Raw genomic sequence first — 15,196 nt, 5'->3', positions numbered from 1 at the left:
TGAGCTGAGATCCTGCCACTGCACTCCTGCCTAGGGGATGGTACAAGACCCTGTCTCAAAGAGGAAAAAAAAAAAGAAAGAAAAATTTATTTTGATTTCTCATTAGAGTATAGGCTCTGAAGTTTCATTTGTGCATATGAGTTATGTATCTTTCACACATAAATATAAGTTTATCTATATTGGCCATGCCTACTGGTCAGACTACCAGAGGCATACACATGGTGGTATGATGATTTGCTATTTCAGTGAATGGATATATTCCTCACTGTGAACCAGTTATTATTTGGGGCTATTAGTTGCTGCAATGAGACATCACACCTCTGAAACCATGGGGTGTCTTAGACTTGTTAGAGGGCTTGTTATACCATTTGGACTTGTGGCTGGCAATTTTGGGGAGGGTCCAAGGACAGGGGTGTGTTTTGGACTGGGTGTTGTACTAACGCAGGGGCAACTCAAGAGATTATTTTAACAATTTTAGGTCGGGCGCGGTGGCTCACGCCTGTAATCCCAGCACTCTAGGAGACCGAGGCAGGCGGAGCACTTGAGGTCAGGAGTTTGAGATCAGCCTTGCCAACCTGGTGAAACCCCATCTCTACTAGGTGGCAGGTGCCTGTAATCCCAACTTGGGAGGCTGAGGCAGGAGAATTGCTTAAACCTGGGAGGCGGAGGTTGCAGTGAGCCGAAATTGTGCCACTTCACTCCAGCCTAGGCGACAGAGCAAGACTCACTCTCAAAAAAAAAAAAAAAAAAAAAAAAAAAAAAAAAAAATTTAATCCAGAAAGCAGGAGGAATAGAGAGGACCTAAAGCTGTCACTGGAGAAAAAGCAGTAATTACTCACACCAGCTGAAGAAGGGATGTTTATTCTTCTGTGTGTGGTTGCGCAGTGCGTTTTTATTTATGCAGAGATTACTGATTGGAATTATTTTCTCCTTCCCTCAGTCAGAGAGAGAACTCATCTGGTATCTTCTGTGAACCTGTTTATGTTCAAGTAATCCAGGCCAGCTACCGTGGGTCTCAGTGCTTTTTTTTTGGGGACAGTGTCTCGCTCTTGTTGCCCAGGCTGGAGTGCAATGGCGAGATCTCGGCTTACAGCAACCTCCACCTCCCGGGTTCAAGTTCTTCTCCTGCCTCAGCCTCCTGAGTAGCTGGGATCACAGGCATGTGCCATCACACCCAGCTAATTTTGTATTTTTTAGTAGAGATGGGGTTTCACCATGTAGGCCAGGCTGATTAAACTCCTGATCTCAGGTGATCCACCCGCCTCGGCCTCCCAATGTGTTAGGACTACAGGCGTAAGCCACCACGCCCGGGCTTTTTATTTTTTTTCTTCCAAATGCTGCACCTAACCACATTTAGGTGGCAGGCAAAAGGATATTGCTTAGCTGCTTTGCTACAGAAATGGTAACTCTTGGGCAGGGCGCGGTGGCTCACGCCTGTAATCCTAGCACTTTGGGAGGCCGAGGCGAGTGGATCACCTGAGGTCAAGAGTTCGAGACCAGCCTGGCCAAAATGGTGAAACCCCACCTTTACTAAAAATACAAAAATTTAACCGGGCGTGGTGGCGGACGCCTGTAATCCCAGCTACTCGGGAACCTGAGGCAGGAGAATCACTTGAACCCGGGAGGCGGAGGTTGCAGTGAGCCGAGATCGCGCCATTGCACTCCAGCCTGGGCAACAAGAAAGAAACTTCGTCTCAAACAAACAAAAAAGACAACTTTTGATCCCTGAGGCTGCTAATTCCAACTGTGTGCATGTGCTTAACAAATACCTCCGCACCCAGGCCTGGGAAGCTGGCTGCTTTGTTTAGAGCAAATACAGCAGGCCTGATATAGCGGGAACTGACGATAACGAACTGGACGCGTGTTTCTCCTGCAGCGAAGGTTATGGTGCTGACAGCCTCTGCCTTACACTTTGTCCCTGGGAATCAGGCCTGTGGCCAGTCCTGCCTCCTGGAAAGCCGCGATGCGTGAGAGGACCTGATGCGGAGCGGGACCCCGTCCTCTCCGTATTTCCCCAACACCCGGCGGCACAGGCTGCCTGCGCTCCTTAAGCTAGGTCAGTTCTCAGGCCCACAGTTCTCGTTCTCCTAACATCCTCCGCAGAAAACTACCTTCATGTTTCCCTCTTGCGCCGGTCTTGAAACGGGGCGTCCTTTGGGCTCACGTTGCGGCGCTCAGCGGCCTCAACCGTCAGCCGCCTCCAGGGCCTCAGGAGCAGTGGTTGGGGCTCGCCCTCCAGCGCCCGGGGTCCTCGGCCCAGCCCTGCTCCGAGCGCGCCACAATGGCGTCGCGGCCCCGCCCCCGGACGACCGGGCGCGGTCCCAGCCTCCTTCGGTTTCGTGGGGAAGCCGGACTGCGCCGTGTCTTCTAAAGAAGGTTGAGGGAAGAGTCCGGCCAGCGAACAAGAGGGCAGCTGGTAGCAGGGTGGGATGCCAGTGGCTTAGAGACGAGGCCCAGCCAAGCACGCGGGAGCAGCAGGACTTCCGGAAGCGCAGGCAGCGCTCGACCGGAAGGGGCCCGGGACTGGCTCAGGCCCCGCCCCTCGGAGGCCCCGCCCAGGGAGCCCTGCGGCAGTTTCCATGGTGAGATGGTCAACAGGCCCGAAAGTTCCTCAGCTACGACGACCACCAGGTACCTCGTGTTCCTCCCTCTTCCGAGAGACCGCCGAGGTGCGGGCTGTAAGAGCGGGAGCGTGGAGCCTCCGAGGCCGAGGTGAGGGGCGGCCGGCGGGCAGGGGCCGGGTCTGAGGTCGAGGGCCGCACACCCAGGGTCGAGCGGGGACCGGGCCCGTTAGGGGTGGGGACGGGATTTGGGATCAGGGAGAGTCATGGCAGAGAGAACACAGAGGATCCTTGACTCCATGCCGGAGCGGCCAGCCCACCCTAGAGAGGCGAGACAAGGGCAACCAGAAGGAACCAAGTCTGCGGAAGCGCTTCCTCTGGACATGGATATTGGAAGAGTCCTGGACCAGTGGCCCTGGACCTAGGAGGCATAAGAGGTCTACACACACTTGCAAGGATACCTTCACGGTTATTGAGTTGTGGTGAGAAAAGAGGCTCTTTTTAGTTTATTTTTTAAGGCAGTACATTCACATACTTAAGAGTCAGAAACTTACACAAGGCTTTATTACTCAAAACTCCCTTTTCCCAGTTCCTTCTGAGGAAATAGTTTCAAATCTTTGAACTTTTTTCTCCAGAAGTTTTATTTCTTTCTCTTACATCGGCAGCTCTTCCCTGTGTTCTTCCTTCATTAGCTTTACTAAGTTTGTATTCTTTGGTCGGAAATATTTATTTATTTATTTATAAATAGAAACGTGGGTATCATTAATGTTGCCCAGGCTGGTCTTGAACTCCTGGGCTCAAGTGATTCTTCTGCTTTAGCTTCCCAAAGTGTGAGGATTACAGGCTGAACCACGGCCTCTCGCCGAAATATTTCTTCATTGATTTCCTTTGCCTCCTAGTCTTACTTTTCTGGTGTGTGTGTGTGTGTGTAATAGCCATTTGTTTTTTCTTTCTCCTTTCTAGTCATATCCTTAAATACATTTTGCACTAATTCCTTTTGAAACCTCATCATGGAAAGAACTTGAATTTAGCAGATTAGGGGTGAGTGCAGGCCTTTGTCTTAGCTTCCATATATATATATATATATATATATTTTTTTTTTTTTTTTTTTTTTTTTTTTTTTGAGATGGAGTCTCCGTCTGTCGCCCAGGCTGGAGTGCAGTGGCGTGATTTTGGCTCACTGCAACCTTCACCTCCTGGATTGAAGCAATTCTCCTACCTCAGCCTCCCAAGTAACTAGGATTACAGGCACATGCCACCACACCCGGCTAATTTTTGTATTTTTAGTAGAGACAAGGTTTTGCCCTGTTGGCCAGGCTGGTCTCGAACTATTGACCTCAGGTGATCCACCCGCCTAAGCCCCACAAAGTGCTGGGATTACAGGCGTGAGCCACTGCACCCAGCCCCCATATATTAAGAAATATACCCTTGTGTATTGTTGGTAAGAATGTAAAATGGTACAGCAGCTGTGGAAAACAGTATGGCAGTTCCTCAAAAAATTACATAGAGAATTGCTATATGATCCAGCAGTACCACTTCTGGGTCTGTATCCAAGAGAAATGAAAGCGGGGACTCAGTTACTTGTACATTTATGTTCATAGCAGCATTATTTGCAATAGTCAAAAAGTAGAGGTAACCCCAGTGTCCATTGGTAGATGGATAAACAAAATGTGTCATTTACAATAGAATATCATTCAGCCTTAGGAAGAAAATCTTGGCTGGATGCAGCAGCTCATGCTGGTAATCCCAGCTCTTTGGGAGGCCAAGTGGGAGGATTGCTTGAGTCCAGGAGTTCCAGACCAACCTGGGCAACATAGCGAGATCCTGTTTCCACAAAAAATAAAATAAAGAATACAAAAATTAGCTGGGCATTGTGGCATGTGCCTGTAGTCCTAGCTACTCTGGAAGCTGAAGTTGAAGGATTACATGCGCTTAGGATGTTTAGGCTTCAGTGAGCCATGATTGCACTGTTGTACTCCAGCCTGAGTGACAGAGCGAGACTCCATTTGTTCAAAAAATAAAAATAAGATTGCCGGGTGCGGTGGCTAATGCCTGGAATCCCAGCACTTTGGGAGGCCGAGGAGGGCAGATCACCTAAGGTCAGGAGTTCAGCCTGGCCAACATGGTGAAACCCTGTCTCTACTAAAAATACAAAAATTAGTTGGGCGTGGTGCCGGGCGCCTGTAATCCCAGCTACTCAGGAAACTGAGACAGGGAGAATTGCTTGAACCTAAGAGGCGGAGGTTGCAGTGAGCCAAGATTGCACCACTGCACTCTAGCCTGGGTGACAGAGTGAGACTCCGTCTCAAAAATAAATAAATAAATAAATGAAAATAAAAATAAAAAAGAAAATGTTGTCATATGCTGCAACATGGATGAATGTTGACAATATTATGTTAAGTGAAGTAAACCAGTAATGGACAAATATTGCGTGATTGCACTTATATGAAAATCTAAAGTAGTCAAATTCACGTAAACAGAAAAGTAGAATGGTGGTTGCTAGAGGCTGGGGTAAGGAGGAATGGGAAGTTGTTTAATGGGTAGAGAGTTTCAGATTTGCAAGATGAAAATGTTCTGGAGATCTGTTTCACAACAATGTAAATCTACTTAAGATTGAACTGTACACTTCAAAAAGGTTAATTGGCAAGTTTTGTTATTTGTTACCCAGGCTGGAGTGCAGTGGAGACATCTCAGCTCACTGCAGCCTTTGCCTGCCTGGCTCAAGCAGTTCTCCCGCCTCAGCCTCCAGAGTAGCTGGGATTACAGGCGCCCGCCACCATGCCTGGCTAATTTTTTACATTTTTAGTAGAGGCGGGCTTTTTGGCATGTTGGCCAGACTGATCTCGAACTCCTGGCCTCAGGTAATCCGCCCACCTCGGCCTCCCAAAGTGCTGGGATTACAGGTGTGAGCCACTACGTCCTGCCTATATTTCTAATCAGAAGAGTTTAAGGACAGGCACAGTGGCTCACGCCTGTAATCCCAGCACTTTGGGAGTCTGAGGTGGTAGGATCACCTGAGATCAGCAGTTTGAGACCAGCCTGGTCAACGTTGTGAAACCCTATCTGTACCAAAAAATACAAAAATTAGCCCAGCATGGTAATGCCTGCCTGTAGTCCCAGCTACTTGGGAGGCTGATGTGGGAGAATCTCTTGAATCCGGGAGGCAGAGGCAGCAGTGAGCTGAGATTGCGCCACTGCACTCCAGCCTGGGCAACAGAGTGAGACTCTGTCTCAAAAAAAAAAAAGAAACAGAAGACTACCCTCATATTTATGGTCCTTTGTGTAGTTTTTCTTCATGGCTCCCTCCTTTGCCCTAGGGTAACCACTGTCTTCAACTTTATGCTTGTCACTTAAGTTGCCTTTCTTTATAATTTGACTAAAATTGTATCCCAAGAAAAAGACATACTGAGTAGTTTTGCATGACCTTGGACTCTTTTTTTTTTTTTTTTTTTTTTTTTGAGACAGTCGCTCTGTTGCCTAGGCTGGAGTGCAGTAGTGTGATCATAGCTCACTGTAGCCTCGATCTCCTTGGCTCCAGAGATCCTCCCACCTTAGCCTCCCAAGTAGCTGGGATCACAGATATATGCCACCACACCGGGCTACATTTTTTTTTTTTTTTGGTGGAGACAGGGTCTCCCTGTATTGCCCAGGCTGATCTTGAACTCCTGGGCTTAAGCAATCCTTCCACCTCAGCCTCTCAAAGTGCAGGTATTACAGGTGTGAGCCAGGCTGCTCTCAAACTCCTAACCTCAAGTGATCCACCTGGCTTGGCCCCCAAAGTGCTGGGATTATAGGCATGAGCCACCACACCAGACCAGTTTGCCTTTTTTTTTGTTTGTTTTTTGAGACGGAGTCTTGCTTCTTCGCCCAGGCTGGAGTGCAGTGGCAGGATCTCGGCTCACCGCAACCTCCGCCTCCCACATTCAACTTCTGCCTCCAGGGTTCAAGCAATTCTCCTGTCTCAGCCTCCCAACTAGCTGGGACTATAGGCGCCTGCCACCATGCCCGGCTAATTTTTTGTATTTTTAGTAGAGATGGGGTTTTACCTTGTTGGTCAGGTTGGTCTCGAACTCCTGACCTCAGGTGATCCACCCGCCTCGGCCTCCTGAAGTGCTGGGATTACAGGCATGAGCCATCGCACCCAGCCAATTTTTGTAGAGACAGGGTTTTGCCATGTTGCCCAGGCTAGTGTCTAACTCCTGAATTTGAGCCGTCCGCCTGCCGTTATTATGAGTGCTGAGATTACAGGCGTGAGCCACTGTGCCACACCGAGCCTTCTCTTGCCTTTTCTTTTGCTCTCATGCTCTTTTTTTTTTTTTTTTTGAGGCAGGGTCTCACTCCATCACCCAGGCAGGAGTTGCAGTGGTACGATCTCAGCTCAGTGCAACCCCTGCCTCCTGGGTTCAAGTGATTCTCCTGCCTCAGCCTCCTGAGTAACTTGGATTATAGGTGCATGCCACTGTGCCTGGCTAATTTTTGTATTTCTGATTGAGACAGGATTTCACCATGTTGGCCAGGCATGTCCTGAACTCCTGACCTCAAGTGATCCACCCTCGTCGGCCTACCAAAGTTCTGGGATTACAGGTGTGAGCCGCCATGCCTGGCCTTCCCCTGCCTTTGCATATACATTTTAGAATAAGGTTTATAAAATATCTTGCTGTGGTTGGTCACATAGGCTTATGCCTGTAATCTGAGTGCTTTGGGAGGTAGAGGTGGGAAAATCAAAGTCAGCAGTTCAAGACCAGTCTGGGCAATGTAGCTAACCCTGTCTGTATGAAAAAAATTTTTAATTTAGCTGGATGTGGTGGCACATGCCTGTAATCCTAGCTACTTGGGACATTGAGGTGTGAGGATTGCTTGAGCTCAGAAGTTTGAGGTTATAGTGAGCTATGATAATGCCACTACACTGTACCCTAGCCTGGGCTACAGAGGGAGACCGTGTCTCAAAAAAAAAAAAAAAACAACTCTGCTGTGAATTTGATAGGAAAAATGTTACATTTATATATTGTTTTGGAATTTTGGAGAGCATTGACGTCTTTATTATCTTGAGTCTTTTAATGCATTAATATATTACATCTCTTCATTTGCTTAGATTTTCCTGAATTTATTTTGTAAGCATTTTGTAGTATTCAGGGTATAAGTTGTGTTCAGCATACAAGTCTGATATGTATTTGTTAGATTTATAGCTAAGTGTGCTTGCTTCGGCAGCACATATACTAGAATTGGAATGATAGATTAGCAATTTAAAGTATTTTTAAAATTTATAGCTTAGTAATTTTTTCAGTTATTACAAATGGTGTTTTATTTTTAATTTAGGTGTCCATGTTTTATTGCTAATATATAGAAATACAGTTGATTTTTTAGTTGAGCTTATGTTCTATGACTTTCTAAACTTACTCGTTCTAGCCTTTTTTTTTTTTTGAAACAGAGTTTTGCTCTTGTCGCCCAGGCTGGAGTGCAATGGCACGATCTCTGCTCACTGCAACCTCTGCCTCCCGAATTCAAGCAATTCTCCTGCCTCAGCCTCCCAAGTAGCTGGGATTACAGGTACCCACCACCATACCTGGCTAGTTTTTATATTTTTAGGAGAGACGAGGTTTCACCATGTTAGCCAGGCTGGTCTTGAACTCCTGACCTCAGGTGATCCACCCACCTTGGCCTTCCAAAGTGCTGGGATGACAGGCATGAGCTACCCTGCTCGGCCTAGTTTTTTTTTTTTTGAGACAGAGTTTCGCAGGCTGGAGTGCAATGGCGTGATCTCAGCTTACCACAAGCTCCACCTCCCAGGTTCAAACGATTCTCCTGCCTCAGCCTCTTGAGTAGCTGGGGTTACAGGTATGCAGAGACAGGGTTTCCCTATGTTGGTCAAGCTGGTCTTGAACTGCCGACCTCAGGTGATCCACCTGCCTTGGCCTCCCAAAGTGCTGGGATTACAGGCGTGAGCCACTGTGTCTGGCTGGTTTTTTTGTTTTTTGTTTTTTTTGAGATGGAGTCTTGCTCTGTTGCCTAGACTGGAGTGCAATGGAGCGATCACAGCTCACTGCAACCTCCCCCTACCGGGTTCAAGCGATTCTCCTGCCTCAGCCTCCCAAGTAGCTGGGATTACAGGCACATGCCGCCGCGCCCAGCTAATTTTTGTATTTTTAGTAGAGACGAGGTTTCACCGTGTTGGCCAGGCTGGTCTCGAACTCCTGACCTCAGGTAGTCTACCTGCCTCAGCCTCCGAAAGTGCTGGGATTACAGGAGTGAGCCACCGCGCCCGGCCTGTTTTTTTTTTGTTTGTTTGTTTGTTTTTTTTTGAGACGGAGTCTCGCTCTGTTGCCCAGGCTGGAGTGCAGTGGCGCGATCTCGGCTCACTGCAAGCTCCGCCTCCCGGGTTCACGCCATTCTCCTGCCTCAGCCTCCCGAGTAGCTGGGACTACAGGCGCCCACAACCGCGCCCGGCTAATTTTTTGTATTTTTAGTAGAGACGGGGTTTCACCGTGGTCTCCATCTCCTGACCTTGTGATCCGCCCGCCTCGGCCTCTCAAAGTGCTGGGATTACAGGCGTGAGCCACCGCGCCCGGCCTCTTTTTTTTTTTTAAATCAATTTTTTTTGTAGAGATGGAAGTCTCACTATGTCTCCCAGGCTGGTCTCAAACTCCTAGTCTCAAGCAATTCCCGCGAGCTCAGCCTCCCAAAGTGTTGGGAGTACAGACATGAACCACTGCACCTAGTGGAGGAGTTGTCTTTTTGTATATTGCTTGAATTTTTTTTTTTTTTTTTTTTTTTTTTTTTTTTGAGACAGAGTGTTGCTGTCACCCAGACTGGAGTGCAATGGCACGATCTTGGCTCAGTGCAACCTCTGCCTCCCGGGTTCAAGCGATTCCTCTGCCTCAGCCTCCCGAGTAGCTGGGACTACAGGTGTGCACCACCACGCCTGGCTAATTTTTTGTATTTTTAGTAGAGGCGGGGTTTCACCATGTTAGCCAGGATGGTCTCCATCTCCTGACCTTGTGATCCGCCCATCTCGGCCTCCCAAAGTGCTGAGATTATAGGCATGAGCCACCGTGCCCGGCCTTTAAAAGTTTTCTAACAAAGCTCCTTCTCTCCTTGTCCTTTGGCTAGAAAGCGACGGCTCTCCTTAGGCTTTTAAAATCTGTACCCATTGATGTTTTCAGGTTGCTGGCTTCTCTAACATCTAGTCTGGAATATATGAGGCAAAAAGAATACCCAGCGAACCTAGCACCTTGTCATTCTTTGAGTTCCAAGATCCCGTGCTGATCTGCCATTTTCTACCTTTCAGTCCGTATCATGTTTATTTATATATACAATTTCCAGGGTGTTTAGCTTTACTTAATGGGAGGAGTATGAAGCAGTACCCTAAACTGGAAGTGTTGCTTTCATTTTTGAAAGACATTTTTGTTGCCGGGTGTGGTGGCTCACACCTGTAATCCCAGCACTTTGGGAGGCCCAGGTGGGCGGATCACGAGATCAGGAGATTGAGACCATCCTGGCTAACAGGGTGAAACCCTATCTCTACTAAAAGTACAAAAAATTAGCTGGGTGTGGTGGCGGGCACCTGTAGTCCCAGCTACTGGGGAGGCTGAGGCAGGAGAATGGTGTGAACCCAGGAGGTAGAGCTTGCAGTGAGCCGAGATCATGCCACTGCACTCCAGCCTGGGCAACAGAGTGAGACTCCATCTCAAAAAAAAAAAAAAAAAAAAAGAAAGACAATTTTGCTAATCTCTAGAATTAGATTTTGAGTTTTTCTTTCAATATTTTAAAGATTCATTCCATTTTTTTTTTTTTTTTTTAAGAGATAAGGCCTCGCCATGTTGCTCAGCTGGAGTGCAGTGGCACAATCATAGATCATTGTAGCCTTGAACTCCTGGACTCTCATGTAAGCTTCCCACTGCAGCCTCCTGAGTAGCTGGGACAACAGACACTTGTCACCATGCCCAGCTATTTTTGTAGAGACCAGGTCTTACTATGTTGCCCAGGCTAGTCTTGAACTCAAGCAATCCTCTCATCTCGGCCTCCCAGTGCACTGGAATTACAGGGATGAGCCATCAGGCCCAGCTCTGATTTAAGATTTTAAAAATCACTTGTTTTAAGCAATTTGATTATTTGACGTTCCCTGGTATCATTTCCTTCATGTTCCTTTGTTTAGGTTTCATTGGACTATCTTGGAATTATAGGTTTACAGGTTGTTGTTTTTTGTTTGTTTTTGAGATTGGGTTTCACACTGTCACCCAGGCTGGAGTGGCATGATCTCAGCTCACTGCAACCTCTGCCTCAGGGCTCAGGTCAGCCTGTCATCTCAGCATCCCAAGTAGCTGGGACCACAGGCGCACACCACCACTCCAGGCTAATTTTTTTATGTTTTTGGTAGAGATTGGGTTTCACCATGTTGCCCAAGCTGGTCTTGAACTCCTGAACTCAAGTGATCCCCCTGCCTCAGCCTCCCAGGCAGTGTTGGGATTACAGGTGTGAGCCACTGCACCTGGCCTTAGATTTATGGGTTTTTATTTTAAGGGTGGAAAGATTTAGGCCATCATCTCTTCGAATATTTTTTCTGCCCACAACCCCCCATCCTCCTTCCAGTTATGTGTATCTTAGGCTGCTTTATTTATTTATTTTTTTTATTTTTATTTTTTTTTTGGAGATGGAGTCTCACTCTGTGGCCCAGGCTGGAGTGTGGTGGCTCGATCTCAGCTCACTGCAACCTCCGCCTCCTGGGGGGTTCAAGAGATTCTCCTGCCTCAGCCTCCCAAGTAGGATTACAGGCATGTGCCACCACGCCTGGCTAATTTTTGTATTTTTAGTAGGTACAGGGTTTCACCATACTGGCCAGGCTGGTCTCGAACTCCTGACCTCAAGTGATTCACCCGCCTCAGCCTCCCAAAGTGCTGGGATTACAGGCATGAGCCACCGTGCCCAGCTTTCTTAGGCTGCTCTAAATCATCACATAGCTCAGTGATGTTCTTTTCATGATGTTCTTTTCATTGTTTTGGATTTTTTTTCAGAAGTGAACTTAGTTGCCTTCAAGTTCAATTATCTTTTCTTCTCTAATATCTAATCTGCTGTTCATTTCATTCAGTGTATTTTTCATCTCAAACATAGTTTTCATTTTCAGAACTTTTTTTTTTTCTTTAGAGACGAGATCCTGCTAGGTTATGCAGGCTGGTACCGAATTCCTGGGCTCAAGCAATTTTCCCACCTCAGCCTTCCAAAGTGCTGGGATTATAGGTGTGAGTCACCACGCCTGGCCCATTTTCAGAATTTTGAGTGGATGTTTTTATATCTTTCCTATACTGTAATTCTCATTGTAGGTCATGTTTTCTTGTCTGTTTGCATGCCTGGTATCTTATTGTATGTTAAGCATTGTGAATTTTACTTTTTGGATGCGGGATATTTTTGTATTCCTGTGAATCTTCTTGAGCTTTATTCTGGGATATAGTTAAGTTATCTGAAAACAGTTTGTTCTCTATGGTTTTTGTCTTTTTAGGATTATTAGGCAGGTCCAGGGCATTGCTCATTCTGGGGCGAATTATTCCTCACTGCCAGGCTAGATCTTCCTGAATACTTTACCCAGTGGACCATGAATTATGACATTTTCTTTTCTTTTCTTTCCTTTCCTTTCCTTTCCTTTCCTTTCCTTTCCTTTCCTTTCCTTTCCTTTCCTTTCCTTTCCTTTCCTTTCCTTTCCTTTCCTTTCCTTTCCTTTCCTTTCCTTTCCTTTCCTTTTCCTTTCCCTTTCCCTTTCCCCTTTCCCTTTCCCTTTCCCTTTCCCTTCCTTCTTTTCTTTTTTTTTTTTTTTTCCCTTTCCCTTTCCCTTTCGGAGTCTCGCTCTGCTCTGCCGCCCAGGCTGGAGTGCAGTGGCCGGATCTCAGCTCACTGCAAGCTCCGCCTCCCGGGTTCACACCATTCTCCTGCCTCAGCCTCCCGAGTAGCTGGGACTACAGGCGCCCGCCACCGCGCCCGGCTAGTTTTTTTTGTATTTTTTTAGTAGAGACGGGGTTTCACCGTGTTAGCCAGGATGGTCTCGATCTCCTGACCTCGTGATCCGCCCGTCTCGGCCTCCCAAAGTGCTGGGATTACAGGCTTGAGCCACCGCGCCCGGCCTCCCTTCCTTCTTTTCTTGAGACAGAGTCTCACTCTGTTGCCCAGGCTAGAGTGCAGTGGCACGATCTTAGCTCACTGCAACCTCTGCCTCCCGGGTTCAAGCGATTCTCCTGCCTCATCCTCCTGAGAGCTGGGATTACAGGCATGTGCCACTATGCCCAGCTAATTTTTGTATTTTTAGTAGAGACAGGGTTTCACTATGTTGGTCAGGCTAGTCTTGAACTCCTGACCTCACTCAAGCGATCTGCCTGCCTCGGCCTCCCAAAGTGCTGGGATTACAGGCGTGAGCCACCACGTGCAGCCTGAATTATGACATTTCTAATCTGCTTGGTAGGAACAGGCACTATTCCATGCCCTCTGTGAGCACTGGGCACTGTTTCCTCTGATCTTTTTAGATGGTTCTTTTGCCAGATGTGGGTAATGTCCTTATACTCATGTGCTGATCAATATACTGCTGAACTCTCAAGGGGTACACTGCAGGTCTCTGAGGTTTTCTGTCCATGCAGCTCTTTCTTCTCTGGTGCTGTGTTCTATGAATTCTAGCTGCCTGTGTTTCCCCAGGCTATCAAATCTATCTTTTCAACTCAAGGAATCTGCCAGGCTCTGCCTTAGTTATTTTTCCTTGTAGCACATTCTATAAACTACCCAAGTCAGTAAGCTGGGGTACTTGTAGGACTCATCTCATTTGTTTCCTATCTCTCAGGGATTCCTCTTTGTTGTCTGATGGTCAGGGTCTTGGAAACTGTTTTTATTCTTATATTTTGTCAAAAAAATTTTTTTTCAGGTGTAATCTGGTCCTTACTCAATTTGTCTTGCGCAGAAGTGGAGAATTGAAGGTGGGGCATCAAGCATTCATTTAATCTCTTATTGAATTCTAATAATAAAAGTACAGTTGACCCTTAAACAACATGGGTTTGACCTGTGTGGGTCCATGTATATGTGGACTTTTTTCTTTTTTTAAGAGACGGGGTTGGCTGGGCTCAGTGGCTCCCACCTGTAATCCCAGCACATTGGGAGGCTGAGGCGGGTGGATCGCTTGAGGCCAGGAGTTTGAGACTGACGTGGTCAACATGGCGAAACCCCATCTCTACTAAAAATATAAAAAATTAGCTGGGCCTGTGGCACACACCTGTAGTCCCAGCTATCGGGAAGGCTGAGGCAGGAGAATCGCTTGAACCTTGGAGGTGGAGGTTGCAGTGAGCCAAGATCATGCCACTACACTCCAGCCTAGGTGACAGAGGAAGACTCCATTTCAAAAAAATAAATATATGAAAATAAAAAAAATGAGCTGGGCATTGTGGCGGATGCCCATAGTCCCAGCTACTGGGGAGGATGAAGCAGGAGGATCACTTGAGCCGGAGATAGAGGCTGTGGTGAGCTATGATTGCATCACTGCACTCCAGGCTGGGTGACAGAGTAAGAACCTGTCTCAAAAAAATAAAAAATATAAAAAGCCGGGCACAGAGGCTGATGCTTGTAATCTCAGCACTTTGGGAGGCTGAGGCGGGCAGATTACCTGAGGTCAGGAGTTCGAGACCAGCCTGGGCAACATGGTGAAACCCTGTCTTTACTAAAATATACAAAATTAGGGTGTAGCAGCATGTGCCTGTAATCCCAGCTACCCTGGAGGCTGAGGCAGGAGAATCGCTTGAACCTGGGAGGTGGAGGTTGCAGTGAGCCAAGATTGTGCCACTGCACTCCAGCCTCGGCAACAGAGCAAGACTCTGTCTCCAAAAAAAAAGTCAACTGTATATCTAATGGTACTGAAAACAGAGAAACCACAAGACCCTGGTATATATTGACATACACAAGTCACAGAGAATAGAAATGTACTGGATGTTGAAGCACAGTGATGCGTATATTATTAGTCAAGTCAGCTCACTATTTAAAGCTAATTTCATAGGAAAATTCTACTTAATTCAGTCTAACATTATGTAAGTAACCAAGGAACAGTTAACAGCTGTGTTACAGAAGTGGAACTGTGCGCTTGTGAAATCAGTATTTAAAAAAAATTCCTTTTCAGTATTTTGTAATGCTTCAACATGTATTTTGAGCTTATTTCTGTTTATGTTGTTGTAATATTCCTCAGCAGTTAACATCTATTGAAGCTTTTTTTTGTTTGTTTGTTTTAATGAGACTGAGTCTCACTCTGTTGCCCAGTCTGGTGTGCAGTGGCACAATTTCAGCTCACTGTAACTTCCACCTCCTGGGTTCAAGTGATTTTCCTGCCTCAGCCTCCCAAGTAGCTCAGATTACAGGCACCCGCCACCACGCCTGGCTAATTTTTATATTATTAGTAGAGATGGGGTTTCCCCATTTTGGCCAGACTGGTCTCAAACTCCTGACCTCAGGTGATCCACCTGCCTTGGCCTCCCAAAGTGCTGTGATTACAGGTGTGAGCCACTATGCCAGGCCTGAATGTTAACTTTTAATTTTAATCTAAGTTTTAATTTAAATACTGATACTTGATTCGGTTATTGGAAAACTTTTTTTTTTTTTTTGAGACGTAGTTTTGCTCTTTTTGCCCG

At 46.8% G+C, this 15,196-nt stretch overlaps 1 protein-coding gene across 8 annotated transcripts in view; it reads left to right on the top strand.

Annotated features, from left to right (window-relative positions):
• Window positions 1–1,381: 1,381 nt before the first annotated feature.
• ZNF487 (zinc finger protein 487) overlaps window positions 1,382–15,196 on the top strand; it is a 43,624-nt gene continuing 29,809 nt past the window's right edge. The window contains exons 1-4 of one of the 8 annotated variants that reach the window (XR_007728806.1): window positions 1,382–3,043; window positions 7,990–8,108; window positions 9,722–9,845; window positions 13,453–13,504. The gene's annotated coding sequence lies outside the window, so the exon portion shown is untranslated. The remainder of the gene's footprint in view (window positions 3,044–7,989; window positions 8,109–9,721; window positions 9,846–13,452; window positions 13,505–15,196) is intronic. The other 7 variants (XR_007728808.1, XR_007728804.1, XR_007728807.1 and 4 more) reach the window with 7 other exon arrangements.

Source organism: Macaca thibetana, chromosome 9 (genome assembly GCF_024542745.1).
Source record: "Macaca thibetana thibetana isolate TM-01 chromosome 9, ASM2454274v1, whole genome shotgun sequence".
In the NCBI taxonomy this organism is placed as follows: Eukaryota; Metazoa; Chordata; class Mammalia; order Primates; family Cercopithecidae; genus Macaca; species Macaca thibetana.
Note: the sequence above shows the minus strand (reverse complement) of the source record. Positions and strands in the feature narration are given on the sequence as shown.